This window comes from Rousettus aegyptiacus, unplaced genomic scaffold (genome assembly GCF_014176215.1).
Source record: "Rousettus aegyptiacus isolate mRouAeg1 unplaced genomic scaffold, mRouAeg1.p scaffold_m13_p_7, whole genome shotgun sequence".
Classification (NCBI taxonomy): domain Eukaryota; kingdom Metazoa; phylum Chordata; class Mammalia; order Chiroptera; family Pteropodidae; genus Rousettus; species Rousettus aegyptiacus.
In genome coordinates this window covers 38,531,169-38,546,708 of record NW_023416310.1, presented here as the reverse complement: position 1 = coordinate 38,546,708, position 15,540 = coordinate 38,531,169, and the positions used below count along the sequence as shown (strand labels likewise).

At 38.5% G+C, this 15,540-nt stretch overlaps 1 pseudogene; it reads left to right on the top strand.

Moving 5' to 3' along the window:
* The first annotated feature begins 15,049 nt into the window (after positions 1–15,049).
* Positions 15,050–15,167, top strand: LOC118606044 (annotated as a pseudogene).
* The last annotated feature ends 373 nt before the right edge of the window (positions 15,168–15,540 follow it).

Below are 15,540 nucleotides of genomic sequence, written 5' to 3'. Positions count from 1 at the left end.
CATAAGAGAACTGAGTTTTTCCTTACACACTTGGGCATGACTGCGTTAAAAGGCATAATGAAGTTTTCAAATGTTTGTGCCTATACATAGAATCACTGAATGCAAGTGCTCCAGTGCACCCTGATACTGATGTGTTGTATTGGTAAGCTGTCTGAGTTGAGATTTTACGACTTTTAAAAAGTTTTCTAATAAAACAGTCTTCCTTTGATTTACATAGTAGTTGCATTCTTTGGAAATTTGATGTTAATTAAATCCACACAAAAAGTATTTTGTGTTTATGTGTAAAACATAGTTGTGTTTTAGGCTTATATTATTATAACATACTTTTCATCTATGTGAATGTGAATGTCTGGTGAAACATTAGAAAGTCTTGAGGATGGGGGACAACTCTTGGCTTTGCTAGACTAGCCCTTGCAGGGCATCTAGCATCCCTAACCACCTCTGCAGTAAATGCCAGAGATGCTTTCAAATCTTTGTGACAACCAACTTTTTGGTCACAGATTTCTAAAATATCCCCAGTGATCTAGAACGGTTGTTTTTAAATTTCGATCATCATAAATCATTTGGGGAGCTTGTTTGGAATACACATTCTTTGATCCCACTCCCAGAATTTCTGATTCAGTAGGTAGGGGAAGGGCCCTGGAATCCACATTTTTATTGACTATCCCAAGAGTTCTTTCCCTCAGAACTCATTTTGACAAGCTTGACTTTAGAGTGATGATACTCAGCTTACCATGTTCCAGTAAAAAATCTTAAATGACAGCAGGGGACCAATAAGAACCTTTAGAGATATTCATTTAGTATACTTATGTTTTAAAGTTATATAAATTATGGTGGTATTGTTGGCAATAAATTTGATTGCTGTCACTTTATAACACCAAAGAAAGTAAATATTCCATTAGTAGTTGAAAATTAGAATAATACTGTTGGGTATATTCTTGCTATTCTAGCTTTTCTTGTGAGCAAAGTATGTAGTAGTTCATCTGCTAGGCCTAGAGCACTTCTTACCCAGGTGTAAGTTGTTTCAGAAAAACTAGGAAGACTGATAAGGAGTCAGGCAAAATGAGTGAGAGAATCTTTTAATTAATTAATTAATTTTAAAATTAAATCTCGAGTAATACTTAATGGAGGCTGTGACAGTCCATTGAATTTCCCTGTGCCATGACTAATGGATTTGGCTTTGCAAACCACATGGACCTGGATTTGAATCTTAGCTCTGCCACTTTTTAAACGTGGGTATAGAGCAAGTCACTTAACTTCTCTGTGCTTGTTTAGCCCATCTGTAAAATGGGGATAGAAATGTAGTAACCATCTCACAGGCTTGTAATGAGGACTAAATGGAATCGTTAATGTAAAGTGTCTGACACATGGAAAGCATTAAAAAATGTTAGCAGGCCTCCCCTGCCTCGCTTTTATTATAAAAGCTTTCAAACATGCAGCAAAGTTGAAAGAATTTTGTAGAGAACAATTACATACCCACTGACTAGATTCTATCATTAATAATTAACTATACTTTCCTTATCACATATCTAGCCTTTTTTTTATACTTCGTCCATTTATTTTTTTATGTATTTCAAAATAAATTCTAGACACTGGTACACTTCTCCCTAAACAATTCCACGTGCATAAGCAGTTATTTCACACTTCTCTAATAAACAGAGTGATCCTGTCGGTCAGATTCACTCATTGTGTCTCTCAGAGAATTCTAGATGAACACTGCCAAATGCTTCTCTTTGATACTCCTTTTATCTATGTCCCTTTCCCTCTGCTACACAGTTTTGCAGATATTTTACATCAGTTTAGGCCACAACATTGTTTTGCAAGAAATTAAGGCTTATCGAGACAACAGCCTAGTCCCAATTAGTGTACTTACTGCAAGTCAGGACAAATGGTTGCAATAGCCGGACTCAACTGTTAAGACTGGGTTTTGTCTGTACCTGCTACTGCCACTCTCCTGTTTACAGGCATACCTTGGAGAAATTGTGGGTTCCGTTCCAGACCGCCACAGTAAAGTGAATATTGCAATAAAGAGAGTCACAAATTTTTTGTTTTCCCAGTCATGTAAAAGTTATCTTTATACTATACTGTAGGAGATTATGTGTGAAATAGCATTATGTCTAAAAAAGCCATGTATATACCTTAATAAAAAAAATACTTTATTGCTAAAAAATGCTAATCAGTATCTGGGCCTTCAGTGGTTCATAATTTTTTGCAGGTGGAGGGTCTTGCCTTCAATTTGTAAAAAAATGTATCTGCAAAGCACAATAAAGCAAAGCACACTAAAATGCGGTATGCCTGCACTTACCTACTGTATGAGTATTGTTTGAGACCCCTGAAATTCACTTGAATTGAAGAGGTTGTAATAGACAAAAGTTGGGGGGAAGATAGCTCTAAAGAACAAGAATTAGGACCTCTAAATCAATTTTGAAGAGTCCTGGAATCATTTCCACTTTCTTCAGCATACTGAAGCATTCTTTGAAATTGACTGTATAACTCACAGAAAGAGGTAATACTTAAGCAGGGCGGGAGTCATTGGTTAAGTGGAAAAAAAAAAGAAAAACTGACCGTTGGAGAGACCCGGACAATTGAAGCAGAGGATGTGTGGCAGGCAGACAGTGCTAGCTGACTTCTCTTCTTTTTCTGTATTAATTGTAGCTTGATAAATAGTTGCTCAACTGCATTTTATCTCTCTTTCCCTTGAGTAGAGATATGTGCCCACCCATTCCAAGGCAGAGACTTTCATACTGCGAGCCTGCTTCTTTTTTTGCCTTCCCTCGGGCTAAAAAAGATGTCCTGTGATGCATATTCAACTTAGTTATTGAGGACAATGTCCTAGAAGTTATGATTGAGAAAAAAGATGGAAGGAAACTATGTGATTGCATGGAGTAGTCTGGAACTCATATTGAATTAAAATTTGAATTTCTTTTTGAGCCATTGTCTTTGAGTCTCTCTGTTACAGCAGCTAGCATTATATTACCTGAAAAGAGTATATGTTAAGAAAAAGAGAGAAATAAGGTTAAAATCTGGCAATGAAGGGGTTAGAATGCTGGGAGTAGTTTAGTTTTATATTGCATGTTCTTTAGTGCTATGATGGAGGCAAGTGTTTCAGGAAAATCAGACTGGTAGCATAAAATGCCTCCATTAAGAGGTTATTGCAGTAAAACAGATGTGAGCCTGAAACAGACCAGGATATATTGAACATGGAAATGAAGTGAAAATGAAGAAGGGTAGCAATCAACAGATATTACAGAGAAGTTACAGGCCTTGTTGACCAACCAGATTAGGGAATTTAGGAGAACCAAGTGTCAAAGAAAAGTCCCAGATTTCCAATCTGCAAAACTCCTGATACAGCAGGAATTGTTATCAGGAAAATTGAAATATATAGATTAACTTCAAAAATTCATAAGTAGTGTAGTGTGGCAGCAGACCCAGATCATGCCATCATCAATTTTGCCTTTTTCCCCTCCAACACCAACACCAGTCCATGTACCACCATTTTTAAAGCAAATTTTAGGGGAAAGGGACAGTCCCTAATGTATGAACTATAGCTGTGAAGAAATCTGCCCCCACTCACCTATTTTCATTTAAGGAACTGAAACTTTAGGTTCGTGAACACTCAGAGAAATGAAATCTCTAAAAAGTAGAGATTTCATGAAAACTCTAAAACGTACATGAAAACTCTTAAAAAGCTGTTTGTTATCAAACATTCATTTTTACAATGCCTTTTTCATTTTAATCGTTATGTTTACATTGGGTCCTATGGTATTATATGTTAGTTTTGCATGTATAGCACTGCTTGGAAGTATGACACGGTGTACTAGGTGTCTGTGATAACAATAGCGGATGCTTCGCAAACATGAAATCCAATACTTACAAGTATGGATTTAGAATTAGCATTTTTCAGAACTGGTAATAAAGTCATCATTACCGTAAAATCATATGACGTTTCTGATGTGCCTCAACAGAGAGATGTTCAGCTTAAGGTTGGAAGGACCCCTACAAATCATTTAGTTCACTCTTTCATTTTACACATGAAGACGTGGAGGCTCAAAAAATATAAGTACTTTGCCCACATTCAAACTGGTAGGTAGTTGTTGAGCTGGGACTTGAAACCAAACCTCCAAACTCTTAGTTTGGATTTTTTCTCCCTATACCACACTGCATTTCTAAATATGATCGAGCAGCCATAATCTTATAAAAATACTAAAAAATTAAGGACTTTGAATATTATTAAGAACTGGAGTGCTTAGCGTTCACAAGCTCTGTATCTTTTAATCCCTTTTCCCAAAAGTGCTCAATTCAGCATCTCTGGAAAAAGTCAAAATCAGTCCTTCCACTTTTTTTTTGTTAAAGGCACTGAGTGTGTCTTATTCATCTTTTATTCTCTATAGTGGTTAGTACACTGCCCTGAGTATTGTAGATGCTCAGTTAGTAGCTAATGAAATATAAATTGTTATACATCGAATCACTCCAGTACTGATATGAGTGATAATATATCACCATTGGGCATTAGATACTACTACTAAAAAAAAAAAAAAAAAAAAGTACAAAGTCTAACAACTCTCTCCCCAAAAGAGGTAAATAACTATGCCTGCAGAGAGAGAATATGATTATGTTAAGACAAAAACAAAAATCATAAATTTAATATCAGAAAGTAAGCCAAGCCAACCAGTTTACAAGTTCTTTACTAATATTCAAAGTCCTTAATTTTTTAATAAAATTTTTATTTTAAAATTATAGCATCAAAAGTACACATATAAAATATTAAAGGAATATTGGAGAAAAGAAAATGGACCTATAATTCTACCTCATTAATACAGATATCACCTGTGTGCATACATAAGTGTATGTGTGTGTATTTTCCCTTCCAGAGCTTTACCATATGCAGGCTTTGATTTATTCTACAATTATTTGATCATGATAAAAAATTGAAGCAGAGAAAATGAGACTCAATTAAAATGATATCACCCTCGAACCCTGTGCAAAAAATATCCAAGAGTAATGGTTTGGAGTATATCCTCATATAATTTTTATTGCATATTTTATATGGCTACAGCATAAATACTGTACATACATAAAATTTGGTAGCCTTTTTTTTTTTAACTTTATATTATACTATTCACATTTTCCTGTGTGGCTACATAGTTTTCGTACCTCTTTAAGGAAGGAAGTTGGCTAGAGAATGGATATCCCAGGAAACTGGGAATAGTTCCAAGTAGGTCTTAATGAGGTTAAAAAACAGATTTTGTGTGACCATGGAGTGAGAAAGTTAGAAAAAAAAAGGAAATTATGAGCAGATTGGGCTTTCTAAATTACTGCATGGGGAAAAAAAGGCATGTTTTGTTATCTAACAACTGAGATTGAGGACAAGCCTAACTTTAATAATAATCTAAATATTTCATCTAATCTTTACAGCAAACTATAATTGATTTAAAAATATAGTAAACAAATTTTGCATAGTCTGAATGGAACTTTTTCATAATAAACCTGCACATTTATTTAGTGCTTATTAAAAGTTATAGAACAATATTATAAATTATGAAATTATACTTTCATATTACTGGTTATATGTTTAATACATTTTTTTGCCTCAGACGTTTGATATGATCTTAAACACATCACTTCTCTAAGTGGTTATTGGCTGCTTTATATATAAATGAAAATTAAACTTAATAAATGTTGAATTAGTGATTAAGTACTTACCACGTTCCTAACACTACTGAGCACTAGATATATAAAGGAGAAATTGGAGAAATTATGTCCCAGTATCAAGGAGTATAGTGGAGACACAGATCTGTCTTTTCAGGATAAGGTAGGTAGTGCTGAAATAGGAGGGACAGAACACAATAGCTCATGGAATCTTCTCTCCTGCTCTGCTGAGTCCAGAAGACCTCCCGTTCATTTAACACTATGTCACACTTTATCACTGAGACTTCTAAAAGGACTGCCTGTGCTCAAAGCCCCTAACAGATGTTATCAGGAATACAATTCCTTCATCTTTGGGCTCTAACACTTTTTCTACTATGACTCTAAACTGTCATCAGGCTGATGGTAGCAACAGATGTCATCCCATCTCCTCTACTGGCCTTAGTTTCACATCTGTCTCTTGAACCCCCTTGCACTAGAGCTCTTTCATACTTGGGCAGCCAGAAAACAAATTTCACGTGTTGGAGGAAGTAGACAGTAAAAGTGGCATCCAACTCCATTTATAGCATTTGTGCTCCAGTGAGAACAACACCCTGTTAATCCATGAGAGAAATCTTACCCTCTCAACTGTAAAAGATGGATTGGGGGAACTGCAAAACTAGAGGCAGGCAACTAGTAGGGAAAATAATTGTAATAGAGGAGAGAGAAGATAAGTACTTGAATTAATCAGTGGCTTTGGGCAATTGACAAATGGGAGATGCAGGTAAGGAGAAACGTTAGGTTTCTGCTTTAAGCAACTATATTAATTGTGGTGCCATTTAATGATCTAGAAACTTCAGGGGATGGGAATTTCTCTCTGTATTACAGTAAATCCAAATATTAAAAGGCCCCCTGTTTATCATTCTTTCTCCCCTTTCCCCCTTTTAATAGAATGATTTTGTTTGGGTAGTCTATCCTGCTATAAATTCTAAGTGCATTTTTAAGTCAATCATGGTAATCCTGTTCTCCAGCCAGAGAATGGTTTAGGAATGATACAATTCTGACCGATGTAATAGGAGGGGAAGTTTGCTGGGGAGATCCTAGAATAAAGATGTTTTAATTCATAAGAAGAGACACCCAAGAATTCACTGGACTGCTGTATCTGCATGTAACAATAGAACTATAAAAGCCATTTTAGGACCATGAGTTAAAAATAAAGCCAACATGCTGAGATACTAAAGCAGAAAGATTTAGAAGGAATCTGAGTTTTTGATGACATGGTTAGCTGCTAAGTTGGAACTATCTCACTTCAGACTCTTTGTTATATGAGATAATAAATAGTCCCTCATGGTTTCAACCAGTTTAGTTGTGGTTAGTGTTGTTTGCAGCCCAAAACAATTTAAGAGAGATAGAACTGTCCCTAAAAGAGAGAATTCTAGCTAGGCTTATAATCACTTGGAAATAAGATATTTGGGGCTAGATCCTCAGTGGTCCAACCAGTGGCCCAGATTAGTTGACCACTGAGAAGGTGAATTGACTGAGTTCTCAGCTCCTGGAAAATGGTCTCTACTAAAATATGTATTTCCTTAAAATGAGCATTCTATTAATATTAAGGTGTATTTTAATTTTCACTTCCTGTATTATAACAGTTACTCTATGCATTCTGTTGCTCAAGACCACTGGCAGATTCAGAAATAGAACACAGTGCCTAGGCCAAAATGGAAGTTTACAACTTTGACAAAGCCCTTTGACAAGAGTACAGGAAATAAGTCAACCAAACAGGAAGTAAGCAGAGTAGAAAAGAACAACTGAAAATATTTGGGTCTGGCGTAAGAATTTATCTACAGAACACACAAGTACCAAGTAAACTATTTAGAGCTGAAATCTTTAATTTACAAACATTTTAAGGGGATCAGGAAAGAGGAGAAAACAGGAAGTAAAAGGAAGAGAGAAATAATGTCTCTCACCGAAGTAATTATTGCATAAACCAAAGAATGTCTTCTGCATAAATAACAGCAGTTGTAAGAACTTTCTATAAATTCGTTGACCCTCCTTCCATGAAGAGGTGAATTCCATGACCCCTCTTTTTGAATCTGGGCCAGATCTTAGTGACTGTTTGACCAGTAAAGTATGGCGGAAATGACATTATGTGACTTTCCAGACTCGGTCATAAAAGGTGGTGCACATTCTGCCTGCTTTGCTGGATGCTGCTTTAGAGCCATGAACCACTATGTAAGAAGTATTACCACCTTGAGACCAGCATGCTGTGAGGAAGCGTAAGCTAACCCATACAGACAGACCATGTATTGAGGCCCCTTGACATGGAGAGAGTTGCCCAGCCACTCCAAGCTCACTCAGTGCCCACTCTTCTAGCTCCTGCCACTGACTGCACCTACATGAGATATCCAAAGGCAGAACCACCCAGTGGAGCTCTTCCTGAATTCCTGACCCACAGAAACCATGAGAGATAATAAATTCATCCTTGTTATTTTAAGCCAGTGAGCTTTGGGGTGGTTTGTTATGCAGCAGTAGATAACCGGAACAATGGATGTGGCGATTTAAATGCTATGGCTCTTTAATGAGTAAGGAAAAAAACCCAAGGGCCCATTAGGAGTCATTATAGCTAATTACAATGACAAGCAAGGTGAAGAGGTGCTTTCCAGTCAGAGGACTTATTACCAATAATAAAAGCAAATCATTAGTGGATGAGGCCAAATAAGATTTTTAAAACTTGATACTGAAAGAACTTCACTTTAGTTAATGTGAAATATTTAAAGATTATGCCGTATTTCTCAAGGGTAATTTGTATAAGTAATTTTCTTTTTACCACTTTTTCTTCCTATTTCAGAGATTCGTATTACCAACAATCTATGACAGGTATTTGGGCTTATTTCTGACATCACAATTACAAAAATTACAAACTGGGAGGTTTAGGATCCCTGTGCACTAGGTTACAGTGTCCTGACCTTAGGACATTCAGTCATGTCACATTTCTGTAAAGGAAAGTCCAGGACATTTTTTTGTTTATATAGGACATGCAGCTAGAGGAGTCATATCTGTGGGCTCAATTTCATGATGGGAAAGGGATTTCAGAGAAATCTAAGCCTTCTACAACTCACACGTCTGGTATTTTTTTGTTTTTGTCATAAAATATGGAACGAAAATGAATAAAAATTAAGATCAACCAAAGCAAACGTAGAAAAGTAACACGAAAAATGTACAGCTGGCCCTTGAACAACACGGGTTTGAAGTGCGCGGGTTCACATACACACACTTTTTTAAAATAAATACTATATATTTTATGATTTTCTTAACATTTTCTTTTTACTAGTCTACTTTATTATAAGAATAACGTACATAATACATACAACATATAAAATGTGTGTTAATTGACTATGTTATCAAGGCTTCTGGTCAACAGTAGATTATTAGTAGTTAAGATTTGGGGGAGTCAAACATCATATGCAGATTTTCGACTGTACCCCTAACCCCTGCATTGTTCAAGGGTCAACTCTATATGAAAATGTTTAGAATAAACACTTTTATAGCAAATAGATTAGTAGTTGCCTAGGGCTGGAGGAGCTTGGGAACTAATGAGTACAGTGAGTATGAAACTTCTTTATGGAGTCCTGAAAATGTTCTGAAGTTGATTGTGATGATGATCATAAAATTCTGAATATACTAAAAATCACTGAATTGTTTGCTTTACGTGGGTGAATTGTATGGTGTGTGAATTATATCTTGTTAAAGCTGTTATTTCAAATAGTAACATGAGAAAAAAGTTAATGTAAAATGAAAACATAAAAACCAAGCCTCTTTATCATAATTAAAATGTTTTCACTGATGCTTAATGAGAAGATAATGCTGAGATTCCTCTAGGGCAGAATTTAGCAAACTTTTTCTATAAGAGGCCAAGTAGACAATATTTTAGGTTTTGTAAGAGGCAAACTCATAGATGTTCTATAGGTACTTATATAACAAGAAAATAAATTTCCACACATTTTTAAATGATGAAATTTAAAATATAGTAATAATTGACTGTGATGCTTTTTTGTAATACAGATATGCTAATGAGAAGAATGGAATTCTTTTTGGGGAGGTAACATTTCACTTTTGTTTCAAGTTAATGTTCTGGATACTCAAATTGATTTCAAAAGTTCTTCTGAAAAAAAAAAAAGAGTTCCTAGTTCACAGGCCTCATGAAAACATCATATGCAGATTTGAAAAAAACAGCGGGCTGGATGTCGCCTGTGGACCATAGTTTGTCTGCTGTAGAGGACTAAATTCCTAAAGTCTGGTTTATTAGTTTTGTAGAGCTTCCGTAACGAAGCACCACAAACTGGGTAGCTTAAGACAATATAAATGTATCCTCTCACAGTTTTAAAGGCCAGAAATCTGAAGGCAAGACGCTGCGGTGCCATGTTCCTTCCAGAGCTGCTGGGAGAGAATTCTTCTTTGCCTCTTTTAGCTTCTGGTAGTCCTAGGTGTTCTTTGGCTTGTGGCAGCATAACTCCAACCACTGCTTCTGTCTTCTTATGGCTGTCTTCCTCTGTATCTGTGTCTGTGTTTCTTCTCCTTTTCTTATAAGAATACAAGTCAAATCCTAATTCAGTATGACCTCATCTTAATAATACATTTGCAATGAGCCCGTTTCCAAATAAGATCCCGTTTATTGGTACCGGGGGTTAAGACTTGAAGATAAAGACTTGAACATATCTTTTGGGGGTACACAGTTCAACCTGGAATAGCAATTACTTGGGGCAGAGGGCCCTGAAGGATACTTGGCCCAAAGGTGTTCTCCTTATTATGTTATCTTAGGACAGGGATGTGTTATTTACAGCCACCAGGTTTAGCTCATTCTTCAGCCTAGGGAACACTTTCAACTCTGGAGCAAATAGAGAGCATCACTCTATATGGTTCCCAAGGCTCCAAACACTTAGACACGTATTTTTTTGTTGGTTTAAGGCCTGTATACGTTAGTTAGGTGCTGACATTTAAAAATGTCACTTACTGTTAGAAAAGGGCTAGATTCTAGCTTTTTTAAACTAGAATGAATGTTTCTAAGGTATTTTAGACTTACTGGAAGCTTCAGGACACATCTGAGACTATAAAAAATGGGCTAATTTTTGTCTCTTTAGTTTGCTTCCACCTTAAAACTTTCTAGAAAGTTGTTTCTATGAGCCAAGCAAGAGTTAATGGTGGCTTGTACAGAGGTTATAACAGTGATGATGGACCTGTGAATGGTCTAAAATTTGTTTACAGACAGGCTCTACAGTATTCATGTGCATATGTAAGGGTGAAAAAGATGGTGTCAAGAATGGCTTTCAGGTTTCTGGCATGAGCAGTTGGGTAGAAAGCAGTGCAGTGGAATAAAATAGGGCACATTTGGGTGGATGATCTATTTGAGCAGCTCAAGAAACGATAAGATGGATCTTATATGGGTTTGAAACTGAAGATACAAATTTGAGAGTGGTTGTTGGGATTTAAGGAGACCAATGAATAATGCCCCCTATCTTCTGGGTTCAGAACCAACTGAGAAATCGATCTTAGGGATCAAAATGTCAACATTTTTATCAGTTAAACTGGATTGTAGAATACAGCTTTGATCTGTAGACAAAACTAGACTTTTTAATATCTTCTTCCTGAATTTAACCTATTGATCCCCACTGCAGGCCTCCCTATTGCAGAAACTGAGCCTGGCACAATAAGATTGTGTCACATAGGAGAGAAGACTGAGTGGCTGCTGCAGGGGACACGGATCCAGAAAGAAAGAGATGAGAAAGGCACCCAAGCTATCTGTAAGTCACTGCTCCTGGGGAAAGGACTGAGTGTTTCATCAGGAAACAAATAGTGTACTCAAAGAGGTAATTTAAGGGAATGTGGCAAAGGGATTATTTGCAGAGGCATGGGCAAGGTCAAGGGTACCCACAAGGAATGTACAAGCATCCAGGAACTACATACAGGGACATTCTAATAGGGAGAGGTGGAGGGAGCTCTTATCAGCACTTAGTGAGAGCTGTAGCCCAGGTACGGGCACTGCCCAACAAGAATGTGGCAGAGGAAAGGAGCCAGTGTCAAAACTATGGCCCTCACTTCCTGGAGGTGGGGGCAGTCTGTGCCGGGGGTGGATGAATATCCTGCCTACTTGCTCTTCCCACCTTCTGAACTCCCTCCCATGGACCAAACCCACAGGAAGCCAGAGAATGCTATCTGTAGCAGTCAGAAAAGGGTGGGGAATGGGCAATCAGAACATGCCTGGTACATGGTTAGTAAGGGATGGAGAGAGGGAAAGAGGTCACTCTACTGTCCTGGCAGTGAACTTCCCTGAAGTGAGGGTCAGATGCCTGCTGTCTTGCTCCTGCCTTTATGAGGCTAACCTCCACACTTCATCCCCTGCCATCCACTGCTCCTTTGAGTCCCTCTTTCAACCACTGATGGGTAGTTTAGCCTTGGCTCCAAGAAGGCTCTGAAAAGGGAGTGGAACAGTTCTTTAAATTATCAGTACTCACTGCACCCTAGGATGAAAACTCATCACTATCCTCTTTCTTGGTTATATTTGCTCAGCTGTGTTGTCCAACTAGTTTACCAGAAGATAAACAAAGGATCAAATGACAATATAAACATATGACAATACAATGTTTGGCAATGATGCAACGGTAATAAAATTGAAGTGTCCCAAATTACCTTCTATTACAGTATTTCATTAATTTTAAGATGTGAATTTTTTTTTCATGTGTTAACCTTTCTAAAATTGGGATTCATATTACAATCCCAGCAGCCAGGCAGCTGTTAGGATGGAGGTGTCATTGCCTGCTACATGCATCGATGCTGTCAGAATGTGTGTCAGCAGATATCTCCTCCACAAGCTCTCATCCTGTTCAGCCTCAGCCCAGGGGTCCCACTCGGTGCCTGGGAAGAGTGGGGACCTCAGCAGTTACAGCCACAATCTCTTTTTTGTTCTACTTTTAGAGTCCAAAGGGTTAACAGGACATAGAGGATTACCCAGCACCAGCTCCACCCCAAGAAACTCAGAAACCCTGAGTAAATCTGCTGCCTTCTTGGGCATTTAGACCAGTTATATCGGTACTGACCCTAGGTTGTGAGCTTTAGAAACCAACTTGACATAATTTCAGCAGAGAAGGAATTTATTGATAGTTCTTTTGGGCAGTTGGGGAAATTGCAGAGAAGGCTGGAAAATCTGGCTTTGAGTAGAATAACCTATAAACTGGTCCCCCGAAGACACTGTGGTCAGCATCCAGGCTGTGGGCCCATTGTCATGGGGAATTCTCTCCTGGGCCTGCATTTGAGCATCCCTGAGTCCTGATTCAAAGTCCAGGCTGGGTGTGTCTCACTGACTGAGCCTTGGTCACGTGGCTGCGTATCTGTCACATAGCTGGCTGTGAGGGAAACTGGGAAAGTAAGTGGCATTTTTTGCTTTTATAACAGGAGGTAGACTCTGCCTCCCACCAAGACACTTAAGGAGGGAGAAGTTCACATGATCAGCAGCCCAAAATCATGATGAATGTCTACTTTGATCAAAATAAAAGTTCTTGGAATTCTAGGACATACACACGAAATGGGCATCTGCCAGTGAAGACCCTGGTGGAGGCCTAGCAGAATTTAAAGGAAGGAGGGAGGACTGAGAAAACATGAAAGAAAATCTTGTTGATATCCACCTTGTCCGAATACATCTCAGCCTATATGTTAGTTTTCTATAGTTTTGACCTGTGAACTTTACACGGTCTTTCATCAAGAGGTTAATTATGGCCTAGGTTTATCATCATATCTGAAAATTGAAACCTTCCCTGCCTCTTTCAAAATTCAGAAATTTTTAATGGTGCTCCAGGATTTACTAAAAGCTCCTTTCTTCCTCATTCTGTATATTTAAAACCCTTTACTATCTATTTCCCCTGTGTCTCTGTCAAATCAAGGACATACTCACATTTCCTCTTGTGTGCAGTCATTGCAATGGTGTGCTGGCTTTCTGAGGGGAAGAAATAAGCCCTGATTTATAGAATTTGCCTGTTTCTTTGATATAAATACTCCCACCGTGGAAGATGTCAAGCAACCAAAGTTGTGGCTGAAACCCCCTGAATATTTAACTATAAGCGTTTCTGAGTCCCTCTAAGAGCCATTGCCTCTTACCCGGAATGTCTTAGGCCTGTAAGGCCTGCCTTTTAAAGCAGTTTTCTCACTTGTTTAATCTAGAAAATGACTCATAGTGGATTCCTCAGCTAAAGCTGCTGTGGAATATACGTTCCATGAGGGCAGAGGTCTTTGTTCACTGCTGAACTCCCAGTGCCTAGACTAGTACCTGACAAGTGGAAGGTTCTTAGTACTTATTTGTTTGTGCTGGTGTCTCTGAGGCTCTTCCCTGGGGCTGGTGAGGACAGCCACCTTTGCTATATGCTAGTCCTCAGAGCACTGCCTTTCTCTTGGGTATTAAAGCTGAGTCAAAGGCAGCAGAGGCCATCCTTATGTCCCATCTTTTCCACTGGAGTGGGACATTGATTATCTGTTTGCCTCCATTGTTCCACTTCTCTTTTTAGAAAGACTCTGGCACATTTTTAACATTTTGACTTCTTAAATTGATCATTTCCTTTTTTATCACATCAGCCAGAGCCATTTGCTGTACTGATTAGTGTTTTCCTCTTTATTTCCCTTTTCTTTTGAGTCAGCACTTGTTTTTTGATGTACTTCTTATAGTCTGTCTTGTGGGCGTCAGTGAGCAAGGTGAAGTTATAAAGTTTTGAGCATGCCAAAAACATTGCTGTTGACAGATGTTGTCCACCTTAGTTTATCTCCCTGGGTTGAGTGAGCTTCATGGATGGTGTTGTCCTGCTGGGCCAACAGCTACTCCAGGCCTGGGCTCTACCACTGTCCTGCCTGGTTTGCCTGCAATTCATTTCCTCTTTTTGTATTTTCCTTGAAAGTCCTACTCCTAAAGTTTCCTGGGTATGTTCCCTCAAGGCATATGCCATGCCTGCATTCTCTCCTATAGCAATTGAGCCACCTCGAAACTCACTAGTAATGCTGGAAACATTCTATGCCCATCTTCCCAGACCCTCCCTGCCAAACCTGGCCATAGTTGCGTGACTACTTGGTATAACAGTTGTAGTCTTTAAAGGGTGATTCCCCAATTAAACTTATTGTTGACTCTTTAACCTTTGAAGAAGGTACTTCTCAAAGAGCTTCCTGGAACTGCACTCCCTGGCTGTCGGGTGGCAGGGTGTAGATCATTCCAGTCTATTCTCGGAAATCTCATTTTCCTTTATTAGAGTTTTTTGGATCTCAGTCACCCTTTCTAGTCTAGTAATAAAATAAACAAAGAGGTATCTTCCTTGAGAGCAGTTAGGCCAGAGCACATCTCCTTTTGCCTTTCAGATTGGACTAGCCAGGCCTCCACAGTCAAAACCTGTCTATTGTCTATGGCATGCCACCCTGAACATGCCCAATCTTGTCCGATCTCGGAAGCTAAGCAGGGTTGGGCCTGGTTAGTACTTGGATGGGAGACCACCTAGGAAGACGAGGTGCTGTAGGCATTTTGAAAAAATTAAAAAACAAAAAACAAAAAAACAAAAAAACCTGTCTCTTAAAGAACCTCCTCACTATGTGGCAGTGGTGGAAAGACCTAGTGCTGGCTAATTAGGATGGACACTAGCCACCAACAAAGCGTATCTCTGGCTGAACCCTGGGCTTCCCTGCCGACCAACCCCCTGAAATATCAGCCTGACTCTTTATCTTTCTCTCTCTCTAGCGGCTCTCATTCTGACTTCAAGATCAAAGTTTTGTTAAAGAAAAAATTATTCATGGCTCTTGTTAAGGAACACTAGGCAGACTTTATTCAGGACCGTTGTGGTAGGTGTAGGGACTACTGCAATGGGGATTTGCAGTGGGTGAGAGAGATCGGGCTCA